The following is a 10,709-nucleotide window of genomic DNA, read 5'->3' as shown; positions in this document are numbered from 1 at the left end:
GCATTGAAGCCTGGCTGCGCAGAGGCGGTCAGGACTGGTACGGTGACCAGAGGCCCGGGGTGCAGCTGGCACACAGGATCGCAGGCAACACCGCTCACGGCGATGGCGTCAGCTTCGTGGCAGGGTGGGAGGCGCCGCCCTGGCAGAGACATTGAGCATTCCGGAAGAGAACCATGCCCAGGGCTATGTGCTTTTTATTCACACACCTACGCTGTCGTGGGGTACGCCGGGCCAGCCCAATCCGCACACGCCTACCGGGGGGGACGTCACAAGCTACATTTCCACGATCTTCTCCACTGGCTGGGGTGACATAGTTGCGTCCACTGTTCAATACACTCCATACATCAGCAGTGCATGTAGACATGGATATGTCTGTGGTCTGCATACTGAAGTTTGTCCAGCACATTTCCGCCACACTTGGCATTGGGTCCTTCTCATTCATAGGTCACTTGCCTCCGTCGCACATGCCTGGTTCCCACCTCTCAACACATTCCGCTATTGTGTGGCTGTGGTGCCATGCAGTTGATGGCTCATGTACATGGCTAGCCCAGTAATTGTGTTGTCGTGTCTGGTGGGTGGGCCTGTTGTTTGGCATGTTGGATGTGAGTCTGTGACGTGCGCATTCCCAGAGTTGTGATTTTTATGAATGTGAAGTTGGGGGGTGTGGTGTGTTTATTTGGTACTTGCCAACGAGCAATGCATTTCCATGGGTGCCATTTTCATAGGGCTGGTTAATGATGGACTGTGGGTAAGGGTAGGAATCATGCTCACTGCCTGGCTTGTTGGCGACGATGTGGGTGGCGATTCCCAGGTGGTTTACTGTTGCCTGCACATTGATGGAATGCGTTTGCTTTCTGTTGTGGAATTTGTGTGCAGTGTCACCAGGGGGCACAGGTAGGACATTTGTGCAATCAATTGCCCCCTGACATGTGCGGGAAGGCAGCTATGGCTTAGACGCCTTGCTTGGTCTCCAGCTGTTCATGCGCAGTGTGGGAAGAGTATGGTACTGGGGTACCAAGTTGATGATGGCATCCAAGAAAGTTGTGGGGAACTTGGATTGGGCTGGTTGTAAGATTTCTCAGACTCTGGCAGTTGTTGGTTGGAAGGTACCAGGGGTCAACCGGCGCAGCACGGCGAGCAGCTTTGTCTGAGGTGGGATGTTGGTTGTCCGCTGTGTTGGTACCGTCAGCCTGCGGGCAATGGTGATCAGGATGCGTAGGATTGTTTTCCTTTTGAGTCTGTGGTGGGCAATGACATTCCCTGGTGTTGGGTCTGTGAGGTTGGTGCCCTTTCAGGAGGTCGCTGTCTTTGTCTGCGCTACCTCAGTGTTGGTCAGGGCGAGGATCCGGGGGGGGTCATGGGGTGGTGGCGGAGGGTTTTGTGGCCCTGTTGGGGCTCTGAGCTGCAAGATCAGTGGCTCCATTGCATCTGTTGTTCTTCAGGTGTGGCTTTGGTCTGGGCTACCATTTCTGGTGCCGGTTGTAGTCCGACTTTGCACCAGGTCAGAGCAGAACGGGGAGAAAACCGAGGTTTTGATCTTCGGGGGAGACCAGGATGCCTGGTCAAGTGACTGGTGGCCCCCTTCCCTCGGAGAGTGCCCACGGCCCACCAAATCCGCCCGGAACCTGGGTGTAATGATCGATTCCTCTCTTGCCATGGACCAGCAGGTTAACAGAATGATCTCTACCTGCTGGGGTGTCATTAGGACCCTGAAGAAAATCACTCATTACCTCTCCCTGAAAGCCCGTAAACAGACTGTAGTGGCCTTGGTTACCTCCCGGCTAGACTATTGTAATGCACTCTACTCGGGCATTAACCTAGGCCTGATACAACGTCTGCACACTGTTCAAAACGCGGCAGCTAGATTTATTCTTGATGTCCCCAGCCGTTCATCTGCTACTCTAGCCAGGAAGAGTCTGCACTGGCTTCCGATTCAGGCCAGGATCTCCTTTAAGATCCTATGCTTTGTCTATGGGGCACTATTTGGAGAAGGCTCTGAAGATATTCAATCTCTCTTAGCCTCCTACACTCCCTGTAGAAACCTACGCTCCGCCAGTAAGAACCTCTTGATTGTTCCTCGGGTTCGGAAAGTCAGGTGGGGAGGAAGGGCCTTTTCGGTTGTGGCCCCTAGGTTGTGGAACACCCTTCCCCTGGAATTAAAAATACAACCCGCCATCGGTCCCTTAAGGAGCGCATTAAAAACATAGTTTTTTTCAGAGGCCTATCCATAAGCTGGCTCCTGGTACACATATTTTGGGAATTATTTCTGTTAGGCGCCTTGATGCCCACGGGCTAAGTCTGCGCGTTATAAGATTGCTTTCATTCATTCATTCATTCATTCATTCATTCAGGTGTTAGTTTCCTGCTGCTAATGCACTGTATCACCTGTTTTGTGATCTTATTGCAGATCAGGCTGGTCGTTGAGAATGTTGAGTTGAATGTGTTGTCGTGGCTTTTTGCTCAGGAACGCCTACTCTGCATCTCATTAGAGATAGTTTCCGGGGTCATCTGTGGCGATGTTTTTTGAGGATTCTATCACCGGAAAACTGGTGATATCGGCTGTTTGCACCAGCATGTGAATGGGGCAATAAATGTATCGCCAATTTGGCTGCGATAAAGTGCCGATAACTCGACGATAGCTCCTTGAGAATATGACTCATTGTGTACTAAATACTAGTCCACTGGGTATAGATTTTATATTAACTCAGACATCAGGTGGTTGGTGACAAAAAAAATAGTCTGATATAAATATTGTATCCTAAATACCAATGCCTTTGGGTATAGTTTTTATATTAACCCGGACGATGTTTAGTCCATAATTTCCTGGTACAATTGCCTTGAAGGCAGTACCCTTACTGAAGCCTACCACCCATCAATGAGGTGGATTCCTGATTCTAATATAGTAGGGCAAAAGCTGTTTTTGCCCTACCTGAAATATAAGGTCTTTTGACTTCATATGTGAAATCGATGCATCCCTAGTATGATATTACTCCCCCCACCCCCGTTAAGTGTGAGCCACTATGCTAGTGCTTTATAGATGACATGCTGCATGCCCAAATTCCTAAGAGGGCACAGCCTGATGACAGCCACAGGTGCCCTGTTGGTCTGTCCAATGACCAGAAATGCTTGTCTGAGGATGGAAGCACCCTCAAATAGCGAAGTGTGACCTCTGTTCTAGAATGACCAACAGGCTTTTGCTTATGGCCCTCAGAGCTCCTATGTCTCTTATAACCTTCTATTTTAGTGACCATAGCAACAACCCCTTGCATGGCCTCCAGTCTGAGAGATCCCGCCATTTTGTGAGCTGAATACTAGGAGTGTTTACAACTACACTAGGGATCCCTCCATCAATCATACCTAGATGGGCAATGGTCCAGCAACTTCATTATTGCCCATATCCATTCTGCAAATCCAGGGTCTGGAGCAGACCTTAACTCTTCCTGTTTTGCATCAAGAAATACTCCTTTGGTCAGGACAACTCCTAGCTCCAGCCAACAGCAGGAGAAACTCATTCTGAAACAATGGCAATTGAAACCACAAGGTTATTATCGAAGGTCCTGAAATGACAGTGATATGGAGATCCCTGACAACCTAAGGGGGCCATGTCTTTTTGTATGCCAATGGTGTGGAAATTGTTCACACACTAACTGTTAATGTAAATGAATATCCATTAAAGTTTTGGAAGAACCCAACCCTATTTGAGGGCTAGCATGGGCATCCTAGTACTAATTGAGCATTGGAACTTTTTGACTGTGGTCTGTAGGTGTGGGTGACACTGCACACCTATCACAAGTATCTAGGTTACCCGGATACCAAGACATACCATAATTTTTGGTTGTGCCCATTGGAAGTAGGTATAAATCAAGTTTTAATTCAGTTTGAATGTCAATGTTGGGACTTCACATTATTTCTGGATATCCAATAAATAAAAGCCTAAAATACATGGGTAGTACTTTACCCATTGCTTCCTCCTACCTGCGCCCTCTGTGTTAATTTCAGCCAACCCAGTTGCTTTTGTGTCCCCTCCAGTCCTTCCTCATTGCCTTTATGTCCCCTCCCATGTAGATTCGGTCCCCCCAAGCTTCCTCCTTGTTGCTTCACTGCACTCTCCCGTGTCGCTTCTGCCCTTTCCACTTTTTAAAAAAAAAGCTTTTGCAAATTCTGTTTTAGTTACCGACCCATCTGATCGGTGAGAAAAAAACAAAAAAACACCAGCGTTATTTTGCAAGCACATGCATGCATGATACGTGTGCCTACTAGATGATGCAGGTGGCCTTGTCAAAGGCTTTATTTCTTTTATCTTAGGTTATGCTGCATAGCATTGCAGAAGCTGTGCAGCGTGGCCCAAAAAAATGTGCTAAACCAATATGTTACAAAGACGAGACCCATTGGCCTTGCTAATGCTTGTAGTTAAGAGGCCCATAATCCTAGAAGACCCATGAAGACAAACTCCAGTGCTTCCTGGAGACACCCTAGGTGTCCGCTGGGATTGAGCAATACAAAAAAATGAATCCACCATTTTTCTCAACCGGGTATTCCCTCTCCACTCTGTAGGGTTTATTGATCTGTTATGCAAAGTTCATTAACTAACTAATTATGTGTGTGTACAACTAAGGGGCATATTACCAACAACTAGCGATATTTATCGCTAAATGCGCTTAGCGACTTTTTTTTATTGCTGCCTATCGCTGAATATTTTAGCAGAGAAAACATGCTATTAGCAACGTTTTTCTCCATAGCGCTAAAATATCCAGTGATTGCGGCGTAATGTGAGAATATCGCTGAGAATATAGCGATATTCTCGCATTAGCGTCGAAATGCTCTTAGCCATGTTATCCACCTCCCATTGGATAACATGGCTAAGAACTGGTCAGAGCAGGCGTTAGTTTTTGGCGATAGCGGGAATATTTCCATCGCTACGCCAGCCTTGTGAATAGGCGATAGCGACGTTATCGACTGCTTTCAGTCGCTAACGGGTTGGGTACGCCCACTTTGCATGTCATTAGCGATAAATATCGCTGACAGGCAAAGCGGGCCCCAAACCGCTCGCTATCGCCTTCAAGCTGACGCTAACTGCTGTTAGCGACAGCTTGATAATAGGGCGATAGAATTTGCGCCGCTTAGCGGCCGAAAACGGCCGCTAAACCGGCGAAAAATGCCTATCGCCCCCTTGATAATATGCCCCTCAGTTTCCTGTGAGAGCGTGGAGAGGTACACTACCATATTGTCCTTGCCAATAAGTGAGGCTGACCAATTCATTTATGTAAGACAATCCTTTATTTAATCAAACAACATGAACTCCAGCCAACGCTTTTCGTTCATTAAGAAATTAACTTCTTCAGGGCATAGATTGGTTGATAATGTGTGGAGAGCCGTGGTCCTCAGTCCCCCAGTATCCATGGAATATCCAAGGAAAAGTACTATGAAGCACGTGTAGTATCAAAACTGTAAGTAGTAATCGTGGGGGAACATGTGGTAAGGCGTGTAAAGTTTCCACATTGACGACCCGGGGAGAAACACACCAGATGTGCAACGCTTAAGGTACACAAATACAGGCTGTTATTAAGGAGGCCGGCTAAGGACGCAACTTCATGTGCCTTACCGCACGTTCCCCCACGGATTTCTACTTCCAGTTTTGATACTACACGTGCTTCATCGTAATTTTCCTTGGATATGAACAGAGGACCACGGTTCTCCACACATCGTCAACCAATCTATGCCCTAAAGAAGTTAATTTCTTATTGAACGAAACGCGTTGGCTGAAGTTCATGTTGTTTGATTAAATAAAGAATTGCCTTACATAAAGGAATTGGTTAACCTCACTTATTGGCGAGGACACTTTGGTAGTGCACTTCTCCACGCTCTCACAGTTTCTATTTTGCTTGGCAGTTGGCACCAAACAACGGCAGGTGCAGGAGTTGTATGTGCACACCAGATGTCACCACTAATGGATAATTACAAATAGAACATAGCAGAGAGGTGTGACATCCACGGTCCGCCGTTGCTTGCTGCTTACTACAACTAAGTTTCCTGCCTGAGGAGCTTCTCTGGATTGATTTTTGCCGTACGTTGGCTACCACAGTGCATGCTAGGATCAGGACAAATCTGCCATACAGAGCAACAACCTCCCCTCCCAGGCCTCCCTCTATGATGTCTGGGAGTCAGCCTGGGACACATTGTATCCCCATGAGCCAAAGCCCTCAGTGGCTGGTGCCCAAACTTTAAACATAGCTGATGGACCAATCGATAATGACAAAACATACCATCTACTGAGCCAAAGCGAGGAACCTAAACTTAACATGACCACCATCTATTACAGGAACTCTCACTGGATTATGAACCACTGATCCCGAATGGTTGGTTCTTATTGAGGCACGAGATACAGCCGTCCAAAGTCACAAGAAGCAAAGCAGCCAGTCCAATCAAAACATAGAACAGTGGCAGAACCGGTCTGAAAATGCTGGAACAAGCTTATATTGCCCAAAGCTTTTATTGAATGGAACTTTTCTATGATGAGGGCTGGAAACAATAGATCACCAGCATTCATTCTTATTTTCAATCATTAATTGTGATGTATTTAAGTCAATTCCACAGAGAGTATCAGGAAAATTTATGATTTGGCGCTTCCCAAATTAGTTGAGATGGACGACTTGATAAATAAACCCAAAACTACTGTCTTCCATGAGAAAGTAGGGCAAATTCATGTAGACCTGGTAGACAGGCTAGGAGAGGTCCTCTATCCTGTCACTACGAGTAGGAAGAAAAGGACACCAACCTCAGCCTGGTATAATTCTACGTGTAGGAAGATCAAAGCTGAGCTGATCTCCCTGGTCAAGTCTGGTACGGCCAAAAGTAAAATACATGAGGTGAGAAGGAAATACAGGGAAGCCATCACCCTCGCTAAGTCGGAATGGGACTGGGACAGATGGCATAATCTTACATTGGCGCTAGAAACCAGGGATTCTAGAAAGTTTTGGTCATTGGTCCATACAGGCACGGGGGAACTAAAAGCTGCCGTAGAGCCGAACATTGCAGCTTCAGTATGGGAATCCCACTTTAGCAAACTGTACGAAGACAGTCTTATAACTCCTTTAGAGGTAGCATCTGACACCTCCACCGAGCCTAATGAGAATGAGAAACTAGAGTTCACCTTGGAAGAGGTATTGAATGCTATAGGGAGACTTGCACGAGGGAAGGCTCCAGGTCTTGATAAACTCCCTGGAGACCTATTTAGACATCAACCAGAAATCTGGGGTCCCTATCTGCATATCATTTTTAATTTAGTCCTGAGAGGGATGGAGATCCCCTGTACTTGGCTGGGAGCAGAGATAGTACCAATTTTTAAAAAGGGTTCTCCTCTCCTCCCAGCCAACTACAGGCCTATTAGCCTTATAGATGTACCCCAAAAACATTTTGCTCGCCTTCTGCTGGATCAGCTCCTGGACTGGATGGAGGACAATGCGATCCTTAGTCCTCCCCAGGCAGGATTTAGGAAGAACACATCCACCATGGATCAGATTTTCCGCCTTGTTCTCCTCTACTGGAAAACGGTGGGGATCGAGGGGGGAAGTCTGTACATGGTGTTTGTGGATTTGAGGTCCGCATTTGACCTAGTACCACGTGCAAAATTATGGGCGGTACTCAGGGAGCTTGGTGTTCCACCACAGCTCCTTCAAGTAATAATCCGCCTCCATAATGTAAATTTTGCCCAGGTTAGGTGTGGGAGGGATGGGGCATTGTCGTCTAGGTTTCCAGTTGGCAGGGGGTAAGACAGGGTTGCGTCCTAGCACCAACCCTGTTTTGCCTCTATGTCAACAATGTAATATCTTACCTTGATAATGTCACCAACAACGACGCCCCCAGGTTGGCAGGCAGGAGGGTTCCGGCAATAATGTTTGCCGACGATACTCTCCTGCTTTCAAAACCCCCGATGGGGCTCCAGCGGATATTGGACGGGTTTGGGGACTTCTGCAGGGCGCACGGCCTATAGATCAATGCAGAGAAAACCAAGTTCATGGTATTCAATCCCTCGGTAACCACTAGGCCAAATCCAACTCTGGGATCGGATAGGCTGGAAAGGGTTAGAACGTTCCAGTATCTGGGGGTAACCTTACATGAAAATCTATCTTGGGGTCCACAGATAGCTAGATCTCGTTTAAAGCTATCACAAACGGTGGGGGCCATTTTGAAGGTCTTGAATTCTTCAACCTTCAAGCCAGTTAGTCCAGCCCTGGAGATGTACAAAACCCAAGCCAGGGCAGCCTCACTCTATGGGGGGAATTATGGGGTAACAAGGCGGGGACAGAACTAGTCAAGGTAGAGACCAGCTTCCTTAGACGACTGCTGTCGCTACCTCAAGGTACGCCCCTTCTACCAGTGAGATTGGATCTAGGGCTCCGCTCAATAAGAGACGATCTAGCCCTAATGCCACTGAGGTTTTGGCATAGGCTTTGGTCGACCCCTGAATTGTCCCGTTATAAGCAAGACCTGAAGCACATTTTGAGCTACAATTGTGCAGACAGAATATCATGGTTGGCCTATGTGAGACGAGAGCTCTATCGATTGGGTTTGGATGACCTGTGGGATGATCCCGAAAGAGGCTGCTCTGGGGTATCTCGTAAAATGCTCAGTAAGATTTTTAAGGACAAAAGTCTAGCCACGCTCCTGTGCGCCCCGAAAATCGGCACCCGCACTGAACAATTTCTGGCTTCCAAAAGTTCATTTAAATTTGAGGATTTTATGGATATCATTTTTCCTACTACAGCAAGGAAACTTTTTATCCAATGGAGGCTTGGCACACTACCACTTAAAGACTTCACAAGTAAATGGTCTACATCGGACGATAATATCTGTCAAGGGTGCAGCACGTGCGTGGAGGATGAACTACACGTGCTGTTTTTTTTGCCCTGCTTATAGTAGATCAAGAAAGTACTGGTTAGTACCCATGTGTAGGAATCTTGGCTTCAGACACTGTTTACAATCATATAGAATTCTAAAGACAAGTACCCTCCACTTCATTGTATTTGCACTCGCTAAGTTTTTAATGGCTATGTGGTGGAAAAGGAACAATATATTGAAAATGTAACCCACACCATGAAATGAACTGTAATGATAGGCATCAGGAATTTTATTGATTGTCATATATACTGTATTACCGTACCCTTGTTTCCTTGCTCACTTTTATATTCTAAATGATATGTGATCTTACTTGGTTTTTTTTTCTACTGTATCTTTTATGGTCTTGACGGCCGAAATAAAGAACTTTTGGATTGGATTGGATGTATTTATTGAAGATCTATTTATTTTCAAGTAATTACCTTGAACAAGCTGTCCTATTTATTGTGAGAACCCGGTCAATACTTGTGATAAACATTATCTAACTCAGTCATCAAATCACCTCCCATGATTAAACTTTGACTCTTCCACTAAGCTACCCAAGAGAGTCAACAATGTTTTGGAAGCCAACTTTCCATTCCCGACCCAATATCCAGCATCATGCTCAGCAGGCAACATGTGCAGGCTCACACCTCACACTGCTAGGTGGTTCTACAACACTGTGGACCAAGGAATAAGCCTGCTCCTAAGACTCACAGTCAAGGTCTATAGGTCGTGGTTCTGGACTTATACTGTGGAGTCCGATAAAGTAAAATATAAGTATTGCAATTAAAATAAAGAATGGCCATTACCTCCTCGTCCCTCCCTCGCTTCCATTCCTTATGCATTTGAGGCATCCCTGCCTCACCAGACACCCATACCACATGATTTATCATGTGGGGACTATAAGTAGCCGATACAAAAGGGGATGATGGACGGAGCGTTTGAGCAAATCAAACACTCACCCCCAGTCAACTGATCTGGGTTTAATCCATCACCATTCTTTAGCTCACTCAGCCACCTCAGTTCAGACATGGCCATATGCAAATCAGTCTGACCCTGTGCCTCATGGGAACAGTCCAGCGCGAACTGCCGAGCCATGTCTTCCCTGGACCGGAAACAAGCATTCTGGGACTGGTTTCGGATTCATAATCCTCATCATCCAGGCTATCTTGAATCCAGTGGCCAAGTGAGCAAGGGACTCAGTCGAACAAGTTTCAATCTCACAACCGGTCTCTTCTGTGTGGTCCGGTTCAGGTGGTGACTCGTTGGCTCCAGGTGCAGGGGGTGGGGGCATGGCGGCCACGGTCTTTCTGGTTCTGGGGGCCCGGTTTCATTTGCACACACTGATGGCTCTTGTTCTGGTGCATTGGTCTCCCCGTTGCCTCCCCCTCGTATCTCCAATTCCGGTGTCCCCTCAGATCTGAACGGCTCTGTGTTGGTGGATGGTTCGGAATCATCTGCTGGGAGGGTTCTCTCTCTCTCTCTCTCTCCTCCGGCTCCCGTGGTGGTCACCGCGTATGCCAGCCTCTCGGGGTGTGGGGCATGGCTGGAGGTTCATCGGACCAGGGGCCTCTGGTACTCCTCACTGGGCGGGAACTCATCACTTTGGAGGGAGTTGGAGGCGGTCCGTTTGGCCCTGTTGGCCTTCTCCCGGTTTCTGCAGGATTCCGTTGTTCTCGTCCGGACAGACTACGTCTCTGCCATAGCTTACATGAACAGGCAGGGGGGACCAGGTCCTCGTCTCTGGCTATTGTGGCATCTCAGTTGTTCAGTTGGACGGAGTCTCATCTGGTGGCACTCTCGGCTATTCATATTCGGGAGGTGTCCTATTC

The sequence above is a fragment of the Lissotriton helveticus genome, chromosome 7 (assembly GCF_964261635.1).
Source record: "Lissotriton helveticus chromosome 7, aLisHel1.1, whole genome shotgun sequence".
NCBI classification, from domain to species: Eukaryota; Metazoa; Chordata; class Amphibia; order Caudata; family Salamandridae; genus Lissotriton; species Lissotriton helveticus.
The sequence above is the reverse complement of the archived record's forward strand: the minus strand, read 5'-3'. Positions refer to the sequence as shown.